Source organism: Lynx canadensis, chromosome D2, assembly GCF_007474595.2.
Source record: "Lynx canadensis isolate LIC74 chromosome D2, mLynCan4.pri.v2, whole genome shotgun sequence".
Taxonomy (NCBI): Eukaryota; Metazoa; Chordata; class Mammalia; order Carnivora; family Felidae; genus Lynx; species Lynx canadensis.
The window spans coordinates 51,818,897-51,835,163 of record NC_044313.2 but is presented as its reverse complement, the minus strand read 5'-3'; positions in this window follow the sequence as shown (position 1 = coordinate 51,835,163).

Genomic DNA, 16,267 nt, shown 5'->3' with positions numbered 1-16,267 from the left:
GTCACTTGAAATTAATTGCAACTAATTAAAAATGATCCGGTTAGGACAATTGCACAATGGCGCTCTGGAGACCGCTTCATTCCCAAAGGTTTGGTGGCGTTTGTGGCTGCCGCAGCCCCAGTCGGCCGGACGGGGCCATACATCATCATGTCATTTTACATTGTTATTTCTCTGAAAGCAGCAATTTAAAAGAGTCTCAGATGAACCTTGAGCAACTTTGCACTAAAAAGAAAAATGTTACTGTCCAAGATCTGTAAAATATAACATATAGGCTCAAAGAAGCCACTTGACATGAAAAGAGGCCTTAAGTTTGTGCTGCTATTTGCATATAATATATAACGTTGTAGTGGAAGGACCCACAAAGCAGGTAGTGGCTGTGGAGCATCGATCCTCAGCTTCTTTGTTCAAACTGGGTCACCTGCTGTTCCCAGTTATTATTTTATCACAGCTATTCCTCATGTCAGGTGACAGGACAGCATCTAACTGCTGGGTTCTAGGGACAGCCACCCCCTCCGCCTCACTTAGTGGAAGACCTAGGGTCCTTCCTGACTCCTGACTCTGGGGGCATTGCAAATCCCAGTTTGGCCCTGCCAGTTTCCAAGTGGATCCCAGGCCTGGCAGTCCTGTTAGGACAAGAGGCACTCCTTGGGCTTAGGAAAGGCCTGGTAAACTGGGAGTTGAGGTAATGAGCCCTGCCAAGCAGCCTAGCAGCCTCCATACCTCATTTCAAAGGAGCCCAGGCAGCTCGAATGAAATTTTGAATGAATTTTGGCCCTACGTCCTTGAGCTACAAGTCTCTCTTATCAGGTCACCTGCTGTCCCACCTCACTTCTGTGGTCTCCATCTCACCCTCCAAATCTCTGCACATCAGCAGGGCAGGGGAGAAGCAGGCATTTTGAACAGAAAGGGATATGTCAGAAAAGCATCTTCCAAAATTATTTTTCTAATGCTCTGGCTTTTTCTGCAAGTAAAAAAAAAAAAAAAGGGAGATGACTTTAAAGGTACCAACGGGGCGCCCGGGTGGCTTAGTCGGTTAAGCATCCGACTTCGGCTCAGGTCATGATCTCATATTTTGTGGGTTCGAGCCCCGTGTTGGGCTCTGTGCTGACAGCTTGGAGTCTGGAGCCTGCTGTGGATTCTGTGTCTCCCTCTCTCTCTGTCCCTACCCCATTCATGCTCTGTCTCTGTCTCTTAAAATTAAGTAAAATTTAAAAAAATAAATAAAAATTAAAAAAAAAGGTACCAACAAAAACAAGAAACCTCTGCAAAAATTGAAAGTTCAAAAATTAAAAGCCAAGATCTTTAAAGGCCTAGGGGAAATGGAAAAGACTACACAGATAAGATGAAAGGAGAAAAAACAGCAAGAAGGTTTGCACAAAAATGTATGTGATTACTAAAATTTGGTTCTGTGCTTCCCAGAGGCCAAAGCAAGGAAGGAAAATAAGAAAAATGATTAATTACAAATATTATGTGGTCCTTAAAGAAAAAGCAGACCAACTCCTTAGAAGAAATAATGCTCCCCCCCCCCCCCCCCCTGGAGTTCATGTGGGTCATGCAGTGGTGTACATCCTCCACAGCATCCTTACTGTTAAGGCAGGGGTGAGGCTTGTGAAGGCACCTGCATTGGAAATCAGGGCCTAGACCTGGTGAAGGCACCTTTCTGGGAGATCCAGGAGATGTGGATCAAATGTGCAATCCACCAGGGAATGGCTTCATTCAGGAGTGACGCCCAGATACTGGCTGTACTCAGGGACAAACTCTAGTCTCTTCTCCAGATCAGTCTCTGTCGCATCGTGTTTCTTTCAGCTCTACTTTTGTTAGAGACTGAGCAGCACACAGCTTGAGGTTCTTGTTCCTAACAAAGATGTGGAATGCGGGTGTTGCACGTGTCTGAGAAATAGATCTTGATATATAAATCACAGCACATCTGTGTAGTGGGACACTGTGCAGCCACCAACAGGAATAAGGAGATGACATGTGCTGTTAGGAAAAGTTGCATAAGATACATTATCAGGTGAGAAAGGCAAGCTGCACCATAGTAGGTAGTGTGGTATTGTATGATTCTGTCCCTATTAAAAATTAAATAATCAGGGGCGCCTGGGTAGCTCAGTTGGTTAAGTGTCCAACTTCAGCTCAGGTCATGATCTCACGGTTCATGGGTTCAAGCCCCGCAGTGGGCTCTGTGCTGACAGCTCGGAGCCTGGAGCCTGCTTGGGATTCTGTGTCTCCCTCTCTCTGTGCCCCTCCTCAGCTCTCTCTCTCTCAAAAATAACTAAATATTAAAAAAATTAAATAATCACATAATATATGGACATAGAAAATTTCTGGAAGGATACATAAGAAATTGGTGACAGTATGTCATGTTGGGGGAGAGGGAATTTTATAGTTTAGCTAAACCCTGCTTACTACAGTTATGTATTACTTTTGGATGTAAAAAATAATTTAAAAAAAAGCAAATCAAGAAACAATGCAGTTTTGTTAGGAAGAATGAAGCAGATCAGTTTTACGGAAAAAGTAAGATAGGAAGGAAAAGTCTGGATAAATATAGATCAAATGTCTAAGAGGGGCTGCCTTTGGAAGGTAAGATTACAGCAGACTTTCACTTTCAAGTTAATCATTTTTGCAACATTTTTGTAATAAGTAGGTATTTCTTTTATAATAATAATTAAAAAAACCCAACATTTTAAGTCAATCTAGGGGACTGTCTGGTTGACTGCCTTTTATGAAAATTAAGAGGCCTAATCAAGACTTATCCAAATGAATGGCCACCCTACCTCTGTTGGGCAGTGGGCCAGAAAAGAATCTGCAAGCAAGACAAGCATTTTTCTCGAGGAAGCAGTTGGCTGTCTATTCTGGCACACAAATGAATGAATGATCTTGACATTAACATTCCAGCCTCACAGAGCACTCACTGATGCTTGCCTGGGAAGGTGCTTATAGCACAGTCCAGGGGCCGCTCTGCTTCTGAAAAAAGCACATTTAAAAATTGCTGTTGTTTCATGGTATGATAATATGTTTGAACTATTAATTTTTAACAGTTCTGGCTATGTCCTTCTCTTTGTCTCTCCCCACCCCACCTCTCCCTTTGAGCTATTCTGTTCTATGCTGGGGGCCTCAGGGAAGAGATGGGACAGCTGAAAGAAACAAAGGCTCATCCTGGCTTTTGGCTTTCAAAAGCTTAGGGAAAAGGACCCAGGGAAAGAAAAGATAACCATCAGAGAGAATATCCCACTCCCAGGATTAGAAAATGGGCAAGTGGGAGGGTCAGAGGTGGGTATGGCAAGAGGATTGGGGCCAGCTGGGAGGAGCAGAGGTGGTATCCACAGAACTCTAAGCTTCCTCTTGGAGAAGCTGAATCAGCAACCCTGGTCCACAGTCTCCATCTAAGGGCTGGGATGTGGATCAACAAAGGCCTGGAGCTCTGCAGGGCTTCAGGAAGGGGCTACCTCCGTCTACTCTCTCTGCACCTGCCTAGGTCTTTTATCTCATCGCCAAACATCTTTTCCAGCTCCTCAGTCTGGATGGCTGGACACCACTGCTTCTGGATTAGTTGGCCTTGATTTGACACCCAGAGCCAGACTGACTTCTTTCTCAGTACTCCGCCCCTTGTTTCTGGGGCCAACTGCAGTTGGCCCCACTTGGATCACTTGTCCATCCCTGTGTCTCCAGGAGCCTCTGCACCAGTCTGCTGTTCTTGGGGGCTGAGGTCTCTAGTGCAACCACATTTGAGGCCAATTTTCCACTCATCCCATCCCTGTTTTCCTGGTTTCCTTACAGGTGTATCTCCTGAGAGCACTCCCCAGTAAACCTTCCACATGCAACTGTCCATGACCTCAGTATCTATTTCCAATCTAAGACACTCACCTTGCAGACTCTGGGTACCTACAGGATATCTGGAGTGAGCTTCAAGGGCTGTGGTTGCTCACCTGTTAGGAAAGTGCTACCTTGGAGAGCGATGGAGCTCCAGACACCATTCCCAACACTAGACACTGTGAGGCTGAGGAAAGAGCACTGGAAAGAAGCTTGGGAAGCCCTGGGTTCTGCCACTGGTGAGCTGTGTGGCTGGGCAAGCCTGTTAACTCCTCTGACTCAGAGTTTTCAAATGCAGATCAAGGAATTTCCTGCCCAATAAGGTTAGTTAAAAGTTCACAAAGATGGAGCACTTGGGTGGCTCAGTTGGTTAAGTGAAGGACTCTTGGTTTCAGCTCAGGTCATGGTCTCACAGTTTGGTGAGTTCAAACCCCGTGTCAGGCTCTGCATTGCAGGTGTGGAACCTGGTTGAGATTTTCTCTCTCCTCTCTCTGCCCCTCCTCTGCTTGTGCTGTCCCTGTTTCTCTCAAAATAAATAAACTAAAAAAAAAAAAAAAAGTTCACAAAGAGGATCTAAGTAAATGGGCCTCCAGCAGTGTTTGGCACAACATAGAAATGTTATACATATGTAAAACAGTTTGGGTTTCAGAGCTTCCTGCCCCTCACCATCTATCCCACACCCTTTCTACCCTTTCATATCAGGCTTGGTGAGGCCATCAGCAGAAGGGCGACATGACCTGCCCACCTCCGCCAACCAGGAAAGTAGCTTTGTGAACTCATATTGCCTTCTTTGGCTCTCCACAGGGACTTTGTATATGCTGAATTCTAAGTCATATTAAGTCCTATTAAAAGATAAATCATATTATATCTTGTTTTCTGCTCAAAAGATTTCCCATCCCACTCAGTGCCTAACACTATGACCCCTATTATCTTTTTTGACCCTTTTCTACTACTCATCTTCTCTCATTTTCTCCAGCCATATTGGTCTCCTAGCACTAGGCATACCCCTACCCCAGGGCCTTTGCACTTGCTGCTCTCTCTTTAGATATTCTTCCATCTGACTCATTCTCTCACATTTTCAGGTTGTTACACAAAGATGAATGAAATATCCCCATCCTCATTTAAAATAGCAGAAGTCCCTCACCACTGTCTATCCCTCTCCACTTTAGCACTTGTTACCATCTGACATGCCATGTATTTCATTAATTCACTGCCTATCTTACTCTTTTGAAATATAGACTCCACAAGGACAGGGATTTTTGCCTGTTTTGTTCTCAGCTATATCCCACAATGGTACCTAGCATGAAATAGATTCTTGATATAGTTTTGTTAAATGAATGAGTGAACATGTTTGTATGCTTTACAGGCAGGTGAGACTAAACAGAGCAAGCCCACTAATGAAACCAATGACAGATTGATGTCAGTCATGGAAAAGGAGGGGCAAAAGGTCCCTAGCATGGCTAGAATCTCTGAAGTTCCCTGCCAGGCCAAAGAAGTATCTAGGCTCTCCCCTGCTATCCCAGCCAGGCAGCTCCTTGAGGGCAGGAGCTGTCCCTTAGCTAAGTGTCCAGCTCAGTCCCTGGCATGTGGCAGGTACTCAATTGATGTTTGCTGAATGTAGCAAGGCACCAAGGTGCCGGGAGCCGAGGGGAAGTGGCCTGCACCTTCGGGCACCTTCAGGGAAAAGACATCTTCAGATGCTGACATATTTATTTGCCTCTCACCTCAGCCCTTGGCATTGGCCAATGTTTCTCAGAGTGTGTTCTGTAGTGCTAATAGGCGTTAAGGGTGCTAATGGGTGTTAAGTGGAAAGTGGGTTCTGTTGTTAAATAAATTTGGGACATGCTGGATTAAACAAAGTTAAATAGGTTTCCTGACTTCCTGAAGAGCCTTTAATATGCAAGTATAAATTATAAATCCAAGAGGGGCTTATGTTTTGAAAAGTTTTTCAAACTGACCTGATCATGGAACTCATTTTTCAAGGAGAGCAAGGATTGAACAGACGACTGTTTGGGAAACACTGGCATAACCTCACATCTATCAGAAATTGTGAAGATTTGGGAGGAAATCTAGTGCAATACTTTCTCTTCACAGAGGTGGCAAGAGAGGGGAAGACCAGAGAGGGAAAGGGATGGACTGTGGGCAACAGAGTATGTCAGACAATCAAGCTATCTCTCCCCTTTAGGACACTTGCTACTTTCAGTTTTGACCTCTGGCCTTCTGAACTCTGACCTGTCAGAGTTGACCTGTCTGCTTTGCTCATTTGTACTCTCAGGTTCACAGAAATGTAGAACAGGAAAGCCCTCAGAGATGTGAAAGTCCCATTTCTGACTTCACCTCCTGTTTCTGGCCCCAGCTGCCTGCCATGACCCAACTCTGGGCTTCTAACCCACTCCTGGGAGCCTAAAGCTCCCCACCTCCACCTCTACCCCTGCCCCCTCTGCCCCTCCTAGCATAGGTGTTTCTGCCCCAAAGCTCTGTTTTTCAAACTGTGGTCCCAGGACCAGCAACATCAGTACCCCATGAGAAATGGCTAGATATGCAAATTCTCTGGCCCTACCTCAGACCTACTGAATAAGAAACTCGGCAGGGTGGTGGGGGCAGCAATCTGTGTTTTAACAAGCCCCCAGGTACTTGTGACTCATGCTAAAGTTTATGAACCACTGCTCTAAACCATGCTCACTCAGACCAGACCGCTGTAGGGAAAGGCCTGTTGTTGGCCTGCCTGGCCCCCAGAAAGCAGAGCACAACATCCAGAGCCCTCAGCAGGGATCCTGGAAAACTCTGGACACAAAATCTTTAGAGATTCTTATAGCTCAGCGGGTTCCAATCACTTGAACTTGGTACCACCTAAACCCTGAAGTTAATTTACACTGCATCATTTCATTAGTGGTCTAATCGATACATACAATTTTATAAAACAGACCTGGGCTGAGCAGTTTTTCAGGCTCCTATTGTATCTATCAAATACCACCTCCCTCCTCTGAAATAAACCACAGTAGGAGGAGATCTATGTGATACATGCTTTGGGGGATCTGGAAATGTCTGAGTCTTACCTCAGTGCACTTAAGTTGAGGTGGGGTCTTTTCAATGCATCAAAAGAAGTGCTCTAATTGAGTTGAATAGCTTGATTCTAGTACATTTTCTTCCAAAATCCTTCTATTTTTTGGATTTCTTATCCAGGGTGATGTGGGCAGGCTCATGGTGGCCTCATAGTTGCTGCACTGAATAATTCCCAAGAATCCCCTTGTGCAATGCATGGCTAAAAGTGGTGGTCCTAGGACCCCCCTCCCCTCAGGAGAATAACACCCTCTTTCCCACCTGCCACCTACAGGTGGACAAGAAGGCCCTCAAATGTGCCCCTTGGAAGGTTGGCTGGGATAAGGTGGGTTGCTATCTGCCTGCCACTGAGAAATGCAGGCCTGCAAGGTCTCCCTGTTGCATTTCCTGTCACAGTCCTGGCTGCCACTGCTTCTGTGCTCCTCGGCAAGGGTGTAGATAATTCGGGCACCCACTCACTCACCCACTCACCCACTCAGCCCGGGCGGCGATGTCAGCTACTCTGGCAGCACTCCATCCATCCTTGTCATTCAGAGACCTCTGAAAGTATGCCTGTCAATATAATGCACGGCCTGTTGAGGGGAAGTGACATTTTGAATAGTGGACACTTCTCCAGGAGCATTCATCCCAGGTCAGCCTCATGATAAATAAATACATTTGGTGTCTGAAGTCAGCAGGCAGGATACAATGACCGAAACGCAGGCACAGATGCATGTACCATGAGGCTGAGTTGATGGGGTGGAGGCAGGATGTGAGAGATGGGGGGAGAGGGAAGGCTCTGTGAGCAGATCTGGGGGAGAATTTATTCCCCCTCTTCCTGACACCTCTAGGGAAAACGAGAAGCAAATAATGCTGCGATTTCCATTTGTCCCTGAACCACAAGAGGGTCCTTTCTTTCTCTCACCCTTCTGCTCCTCACCTGTCCCTCCTCCCCGCAAAAAAAAAAAAAACAACCCAGTCCCCATCTTAATTACCCCTAACAGTGCCCTAAACAAAGTATTTATAAGGCTTACTGCGTTTGTCTTCCCGTTCCTATTAATAAAGTCTGGGAATGTAGGGAAGAAATATGGGTGGGTGACAGGGTTTTTAATGGTGCCTCACCTTAAATGCATTTTAAAATATGTAAATCAATAAAAAAATTATTTGTAATAGCAGCCTAAGAGTGCTGGTTAGCCTGGCACGGAGTGAAATGCATGCTACAAGCCCTATTACCATACATCCTGGGAGCTGTAGTTAGGATTAATCTGTCAAAGGGGATGGTTTAGTGTTGATGAATATGACATGTGACCATTAACGATGTTGATTTTATCTCCCGAGATTAGCATGATTTACTTCGGATGGATAATAATGTCATTTGCTTGATGCAGTAGATCTGTTTACGAGCTGATTAAATTGTAAGGCCTTGCCTCATTTCATGCTATTTGGTTTACAGCTTCATTACCACAATCACAAAAGCTGGGGAAATGTCCCACATTCCATGTCACAATAAATCACTGCTTCACGTTGCTGGGATGGATTTTAGCAGTTCTGCCCAGCAAGGACCATTCTTGGGTCCCCACTAATCTGTGATCCAGAATACATTAGGGGGATCTTCAGGAACACTGGAATGAGAGGGGGCAGGAATCCTCTCGGATCTTTTAATTGAGATTAAGGAAGTCCTTGAGTAATTAGCTGTAACAAATTGCCTTATTATTTAGACAGTGAAGTCACTGTTTTTGTTGCAGGGATGATTACCATAAATACGCAGAAAAGTGACACTCCAGTAACCAGAGGGAAGCTTGGAAGCAAATTTCATTTTCACCCCTTTATCCTTTGCTCTGGGAGAGGGGCGATCTGAATGCAAGGTGTGTAGGAGGTCCTCAACCCCACCATGCTTCTTCGAAGTGGAGTTGGGAGGAGGTGGGCACAACACACCCACAACACAGCACTGGCCACCTCGGCACCTCTGGGTGGGTTGCGGCCAAAGTGGAAGGAAGAAAGGAGAATGCCGGCCCCTGGGTCAGAAAAGTGTGTAAACCACAGACCTGTTCTCTCCATACCAACTCCATGCCAGACTGAACTGGCCGTAGGATCCTCTGTGCCTAGGAAAGAGAGAGGAGGCACATGAGATGGAAAAGACAGGGTTGTTTCCTGCTAAAAAGCTAGGGAGGCAGCACACATGGGCCTGAAATGATTGTCTACATTTCTAATAACACCCAAGAGATTCTGAGTTCTTAACTACTGCCGGGTCCTGTTCTCACCACTAACACAATTCTGTGGTTGAGGTTGGCATTATTATTCTTATCCTATGTTATAGATGAGGAAACCAAGGCTCGGGGAGGTTTAGTGATGTGCCCAAGGTCACACAGCCAGCTGGTGACAGGGCTAGAATTTGAACCCAGGCAAGGGAGCCCAGAGCTTGGCACAGTACCTATACACTGAGCTTGCCATTTGGCTCAGGGTGAGGCCATTTCGGCAAAGAGGCAAGAAGGGAGAATTTTTAGGCCTTAGGTCTCTTAGTCCTGAATTGAAGCCTGTGACTGTGAATAGGTGTTTCCTGCAAATAATTTAGGATGAATAGTAATCAGGAGCACTGAGGCCAGGTCTCAAATGGGTACTTTAGTAAGATTTTGTGATGAGCACAATCAAAGAACATATAAGACGGTATACACTTCCTCAAGAGCAGGGTTTGAAAACAGAAAGCAGTAATTTCAAAGAGCAAAGGTAACCTCTCTCTGCTTCTCAGCTCAGCACCTCCCTAGGACAGTAAAGAATACAGGGGAGAAATTGTGGCCCTCTAAAAGTTCTGTACAAGAGGTAACTCCAGAATTCCAAAGCTCCATGCAATTTCACTTCTGAACTGGATACGTGGCCCTCAAGTATCTGCATCCCTTAACCAGACTCATTAATGTGTCCTCATAGCAGAGGTCACTAGTGGCCCTCCAGTCTCCATTCCTGTTTTTCCTGTACTGGAACCCTGATTTGTAACTGATTTTAATAAAATAAAGACTACATTTCCCAGCATCACTTGATGCTTGTGAGCCATATGACTAATATAGCAGCCATTTATTGAGCCTCTACTCTGAGCCAGGCCTTGTGCTAAGTGTTGGTTGGGATAAAGATATGTAGGAGGCAAACCCTGTCCTTAGCCAGCCAAGCTGCTATTCTGTCCTTCAATCGCTAATAAAGCAACCTGTCAGGTGTTAATTGATGTATCAGTCAATCACATGTTGGCTATTTGATCAATGGCCAGACCCTTGCCTTGCAGGCATTGGTCCTAGTACTGAACTCTCAGGGTGCACAGATGACGATACTTTGGCCACAGTCTCAGGATGTATAGAATTTAATGTCAGGCATAGGGATAAACCCCCAAGAAATAGACATACCCTTATCTTACACTATACACAAAAATTAAAGACTTAAGCATAAAGTCTGATACCGTAAAACTCCTAGGAGAAAAGGTAAGGAAAAATCTCCTTGACATTAGTATTGGCAATGATTTTTGGGGATTTGACACCAAAAGCAATAAAAGGGAAGAAATGCAAAAATAGACAAGTAAGATTACATAAACTAGAAATTTCTGTACAGCAAAGGAAACAATCAGTAAAATGAAAAGGCAACTTACAGAATGGGAGAAAATATTTGCAAACCATATGTCTGATAAGAGGTTAGTATGCAAAATATGTAAGGAAATCATACCACTAAGTAGCAGAAAAACAAATAACCCATTTAAAAATGGGAAGGGGACCTGAATAGACATTTTTCCAGAGAAGACTTTACAGATGGCCAACAGGTACATGAAAAGTGCTCCACATCACTCATCATGAGGGAAATGCAAATCAAAACCACAGTGAAATATCACCTCCCACCTGTTAGAATGGCTAGTATCAAAAAGAGAAGAGAACAAGTATTGGTGAGGCTGTGGAGAAAAAAAGAACCCTTGTGCACTCTTGCTGGCAATGGAAATTGGTAGTCATTAGGGAAGACAATGTGGAGTTTCCTCAAAAAATTACAAATAGAACCACCATATGATCCAGCAATCTTACGTCTGGGTTGAAGGAAATGAAATCAGTATCTCTAAAAGATGTCTATACACCCAGCTTCATTGCAGCATTACTCACAGTAGCCAAGATGTGGAATCAATTTACATGGATCCATGTGTCCATGGATGGATGAAGGGATAAAGAAACACACACACACACACACACACACACACACACATACACACACACACACACACAGAGGAATAACATTCAGCCATAAAAAAGAAGGAAATCCTGTCATCTCACCATTTGCAACAATATGGACAAACCTGGAGGCCATTATGCTAAGTGAAATAAGTCAGAGAGAGGAACAAATATTACATTATATGACATATATAATGCACTTAAAATAGTCACACTCATAGAAGCAAAGAGTAGAATGATGGTTATGGTGGTTGCCTGGGGCTGGGGTTGTGGGGCAATGGGGGAGATGTTGGTGTCAAAAGGTATAAGGTTATAAAATGAGTAAGGTCTGGGAATCTAATGTACAGCATGGTGATTGTGGTTAATAATACTGTATTGTATACTTGCAGTTTGCCATAAGAGTATATCTTTGATGTTTTCAACACACACACACACACACACACACACGCACGATAACCATGTGAGGTGAAGGATGTGTTAATTAGCCTGATTATGGTAACCATTTCACAGTGTATCCCAATAATGCTCTGGCTGTGCAGCCATATCCACCCCCTACCAAAGACCACTCCCTACTGCTTTTTTGGGGGCTCCTGGCACTGGAGCCATGCCCCCTCTGAGGTATCTTGTCCTCCAAGATGTTGTGTGTCTGACCATCTCCCCATCCCTGGTCTCCTGTGTCTGCCTCTTGGTCACAGAGTCTTCCTCTGTGATCCTCATCTCTCTGTCTCTTCTAGTTTGACACTTGTTCCCTGTGCAGGGAAGTCATATGGCATCACTTCTGCTCTAATTCAGGGGAAGTGAATATATAAATGAGCCTGAGCCTGGGTGGTTCAGTTGGTTCAGTGTCTGACCTTGGCTCAGGTCATGATTACGCAGTTCGTGGGTTCAAGCCCCACCTCTGGCTCCATGCTGACAGCATAGAGCCTGCTTTGGATTCTCTGTCTCCCTCTCTCTCTGCCCCTCCCCTGCTCTCTCGAAAGTAAATAAAAACATGTAAAGAATAAAAATAAATAAAAGGGAACACAGAAACTTTTCTGTCCCCTATGTTTGGAGACTCCATCTTTGTTTCAACTTCTCTGCCACACTGACCTCGTGGCCCTCTGGGGATGGAGACAGAGAAGGGATGCTGCCTGGGAATGTCCTTTGTGGGGTGGACTGTGAGTCCAAGTCAAGGGCTCAGCCTGAGGGGGTCAGAGAGGCAACCATCCTGAGGGGTCCACAGCCTGGTCAAAGCTTTGAGCTAGGGGCTAGGAACCCAGATAAAGGATTGTGTTCTGTATGGTTTGGGGCATTCTCCAGGGAAGGTAAAAGGGATTCTGGCCTGTATCGGTTACCTATTGTTATAAAGAAAAGGACTCCAAAATTTAGTGGCTTAATAATGATATTTATTTTGTTCATGTATCGGCAATTTGGGCAGGGCTGTGTGGGGAGGGCTTGCCTCTACTCCACTCATGGTCGGCTGGGACAGCCCAAAAGCTGGCGGCCTGAATCTTTGGAGTCTTGTCACTCCATGCTGCAGTTGGTGCTACCTTTGGCTGTGACTTCAGCTGGGGCTGTCACTGGAACACCTGAGCATGCCTGTCTGTGTGACCGTGTGGCTTCCTCAGAGCATGGGGTTTCGAGGGTGAGCATTCCTAGGGGAGGCAGTGTTGCCCATCCCGATAGCCTTGGAAGTCATATGGCATCACTTCTGCTCTGATCACAGGCCTGCCCAGATTCAAGCGGAAGGCACGTGAACCCCACCTGCTGATGGAAAAGTGCCAACTTCATAATATAAGAGGAGTCCATGGGATGGGATATATTGATGCAACTAACTTTGGAAAATATTAGAGACAAAATGACTGTTCCTCATAAGCCTTCCTCGAGAGTTTCCACCCTCAGTCCAGTTTTGTTCTTTGATTTTCTCTCCATGGGTACATATCCCTCACCCCCCAAGTTTTGACTCTCTTTTCTGTGCTTCCAACTCACAGATTTACATCTCCAGCCCTGATCTGCTGCAAGTATTGGAAACTCAACTTGTACAAAATCCACACTGTGTATTTCTCTGCAAAAGCCTACTGTCCCTCAGAATTCCTCCCAGGTGCCCAGATGTGGCAGACTCTTGGTTATCCTTCTGTGGCCACTGGAGCAGAAACTACATGTTACAGCCTCCCTTGCAGCTGCATGTGGCCAGGTCACTATGAGTGACTTCTTCCTTACTTATTCAGAAGGACATCACTTGCCCTGGACTTCGTCCCTTTCCCCTTTTCCATGGATGGGAGTAGTGCCCATATTTGATCACCCTGATGAGCACAATACCCTAGGGGATGAAGGAGCACCAAGATGGAAGGAACTCGGGTCCCTAAATGACATCACACAGCAGAGCAGTCTCAGCAGCATAGACAACAGAGACCTGAGAGAAACTTCTGTCGGATTGAAGTCACTGTATTTGGGGGTTTCTTGGCTCCAGCAGTGTAGCTAAGGACCATAGGCTGAGGACCTCAGGGCTATATCTGCCTTCCCTCTCTCCTTCCTAGTCCCTGCCCATCACTGAGTCCAGTCCATTCTACTTCCTCACTATCCCCTGAAACTGCTCTTGCTTTGCCTGTCTTGTAGCCTCTCCTCTGCTTCCAGCTCTCACCTTCTCCTGTCTCAACTGTCTGACCTCTGAATGGTCCCTTCATCTCCAGTCACTCACTGTTCCATGCCACAATGGTATACCTCTGCTCTAAGACCTTTGATGGCTCCCCACTGCTTATCAAAGAGCAAGATACCATCTATTCCCACCATATTCTCACCCACACTCATGGGCTGTCCCCCCACCCCCGTGCCTTTGATCCTGCTGGTCCCTCCTCCTTATTTCCAAATTCCTCATTTTTTTCACCTACCGAATGCCTATGTATTACCCACGTCCAGATGAAGTGTTCCCTCCTCCCAGTGATTTCCACATCCTCTTATGGGAATTAATCCAGTGCCTCCACTATGATAGGCTTTCTCAGAGCCCACCTTAATGCAACAGTTGTTTCCATGACCTGCTAGACTAGATAGTATGTGGTTTAAAGGCAGACACCATTTCCTGGTCATCTTTCCACTGCCTTCATGCCAAAGAGAATGCCCTGTATACAGCAAGAGCTCATTATATGCTTGCCAGTGAAAACACTCACTTTCCCTGTCTGGAGCATCACAACTCTGACTGGGCAGTGGTCTTTCCATAAGTGAGCAAGGTTGTCTTCCCTCTTGCCTGGGGGACCTCTCCAGGGAACACTAAGGAGAGGGGCATGAGGGGCTGCCCTTCTCACATTTCCCTGGGAACTGGGGAAGGAGCAGCTCTGAGAGTGGTACCTGGGAATTGAAGTACATAGGTTTTATAGGCATGGGCTCTGGAGTGAAACAGCTTTGGCCTTGAATTTCAGCCCACCACTTATTAGCTGTGTGACTTCAGGTATGATACCAACTTCTCTGAATCTCAGTTTTTCTTTTATAACATAAGATTAATATAGTACTTATCTCCTAGAGACCTTGTGGGGATTAAGAAAGATTTATATAAAGATATATAAAGCTCTTGGCATAAGGAAAGTGCTTACTAAAGGATAATCATCATCATCGTCGCCATCATCATCATCATTCAGTATCTTTCCTATGGCCTGAGACTCTGCCTGGTGAGAGAGCACCAAGGCACCTGCCGCTCTAGGCCTGGCCCACTGGAATCCTTGCTGTCAGAATGGGTTTCCCTATGGACAAAAGTTAGAGAATATGCATTGTCAGGACTAGCTGGGCCCCAGCTGGGCAGTTTGCTGGGTGCTCCAAGAAGGTGGAGGAGAGGGAGCAGTGCAGAAGTCTGGTGGGGCTGGAGGGAGGGCCCAGCTCCCTGGTGGCTCACCCCTAAGAGACAGGGTCAAACGAGATTTGGCTGGCTGGCATCAATAGCCAGGGATGCAAAGTTGGGAGTTTAGAACTGAGCAGGCTGTAGAGGCTGCTAGGGGACCCAAGGCTCCCCATATCAGGCGGGCTGGCAGCATCATCCCACAGTGGTCATTCTACTTTGGTGTAGAAAAGGACCCACACTCCCAGATAACCAGGCTTTGGTGCTAGCAGATAGAAGGTACCAAGGGCCATTGAAAGATGGCCTGCATACAGTGGGGTCAGAAAGGGAGGCTATCCTCTCCCTAACTACCACACACACTATCCACATCCTCCTCCCTGCCAGTGAGGAAGCTCCCTGCTTCCCACTGATTCAGGGCCTGAGCGGCTGGATCTATCAGTTGCAGCCATCTAAGTGAGACGGGCATAGGTGGATCCAGTGGTGTGCTGGTGAATGTTTGACAAACAGCTCTCTGGGAGAAGAAGTCTTCATTTGTAGTGTTTGCCAGTTACTTTTGTGTAAATAGTCCCACCGTGGCTGATTTCAAGCAATCAACACAACACCCCAGAATGAGGAGCTGGGAAGCGATGTGCACAATTGGTTCTTGTGAGCCAGTATGAACTAATTCCAGCACACCACTCGGTGGGGCCTGACACCTGTATTGGGGGAGAAAGCAGATGTGCATGGCTTCGGTAAAGGTAAAGAGAGGGTAAAGGTCACCATGCAGTGGTAAAAAGCACAAAAATAACGGCTCTGGAGTCTAACAGCCTATAACAGAATCCCAGATCTGCCACTTGCTGGCTGTGTGATCTTGGTCAAGTCACTTTACCACTCTGTGCCTCAGTTTCCTCATCTATAAGGTGGGGGCTAATTATAATGCCAACTTCATAGAATTCTTCTGAAGGTTGCACACTGACCTGTGGTAGATTGACATAAATGTTATTTATTACAGTTAATCATGCAGGGTAGTTGGAATGTTGCCTCGGTCACAATAGTTTAGAACAGAAAACCCAGGGGCGCCTGGGTGGCGCAGTCGGTTAAGCGTCCGACTTCAGCCAGGTCACGATCTCGCGGTCCGTGAGTTCGAGCCCCGCGTCAGGCTCTGGACTGATGGCTCGGAGCCTGGAGCCTGTTTCTGATTCTGTGTCTCCCTCTCTCTCTGCCCCTCCCCCGTTCATGCTCTGTCTCTCTCTGTCCCAAAAATAAATAAACGTTGAAAAAAAATTTTTAAAAAAATAAAATAAAATAAAAAAGAACAGAAAACCCAGAATTCCTCAGGGCATTTCCCAAAGGCATGGTCTTTTTATATTTAATCTTGAATTTCCTTCAAGACTGAGGATTTTAAATCCACAGGTCCACGAACAACCTGAAATTATTTTTTCCAATGTTG